This window comes from Arachis ipaensis, chromosome B07, assembly GCF_000816755.2.
Source record: "Arachis ipaensis cultivar K30076 chromosome B07, Araip1.1, whole genome shotgun sequence".
Lineage (NCBI taxonomy): Eukaryota > Viridiplantae > Streptophyta > Magnoliopsida > Fabales > Fabaceae > Arachis > Arachis ipaensis.
The window spans coordinates 23,765,952-23,766,997 of NC_029791.2; positions in this window are offsets into that span (position 1 = coordinate 23,765,952).

The window sequence follows — 1,046 nt, forward strand, 5'->3', positions numbered from 1 at the left end:
TATGGACCAAATTTTTTTTTTTTTTTTGGGTCGGTGGATTTAACAACCTTCAATCCTAAGTATCCCAATAGATTGGACAATCCCAATTCTAAGTACACAACACACCCACACACTCTTCACATATTTTATCACATTTTTTTCTCAATTGCATTCCCTAGGATTTGAACCGTAGACCTTTGAGGTGGGGAGGGGGAGATATGCCATTAGAGCCAAGGCTCATTGGCTTTATGGCCCGAATTTAAGTGTTCATTATGTGGCCCGTTATTTTTTTCTAAGAATGGGCCAGCAGGCCCAGAATTGGAAAACATTACATGGATTAACACCTTATATGTCCCAGCCCAGAAAAGAACTCGTAAACAAAAATAAGAAAAGAAACTTATGTTCCTATTGTTCGTATCAATGGGTTTTATTTATGAGAAATCATTGGGTATTTTATAAACATATTTTAATGTGTGGTTTAGAAATATGACAACAAAAAAAAGAAAGAAAAAGAATTGTTTTAGAAGCATCTAGAACTATTTATTTTTATTTTTATGTTGTTCATCCAAGGCCAATGAAAGATGGACCATTGTAGATTTGGGAGACAACACTAAATGGTTGGTATAATTGTTTAGAAATCACCTCATATCAAATCAAATAAGAATACAAGTTTGAATCTCACTACTTTTGCATGAAGGTTGCCGTAACGATGAATTCTAAATACTTCTATTAGTAGACAAAGAACCTAAGTATGCCCTCCCCTTAATTGAACGAGTAGCTAGTGTGTAACTACTATATTTTTAACTAGTTATAAAAAAGAAAGAAGACCACTTTCAAGTTTCAAATGCATGTATAAAATAGTTCACATGACTTCTGCAGTCTCTTTCAAATCTCTTTAACTCCCTTTCAAGAATCAATTCATCACTTAGATTCATAGAATTCTTCCAGTTAATGTTGCAGCTGACACAACACAGCTCTACCAACAAAAGACTAGTTGTGAGTTAATTATGAGAATTCACCTGAGAAATAAAGAATACACTAGCAAGAAAAGCGTGACGCTTATCAAT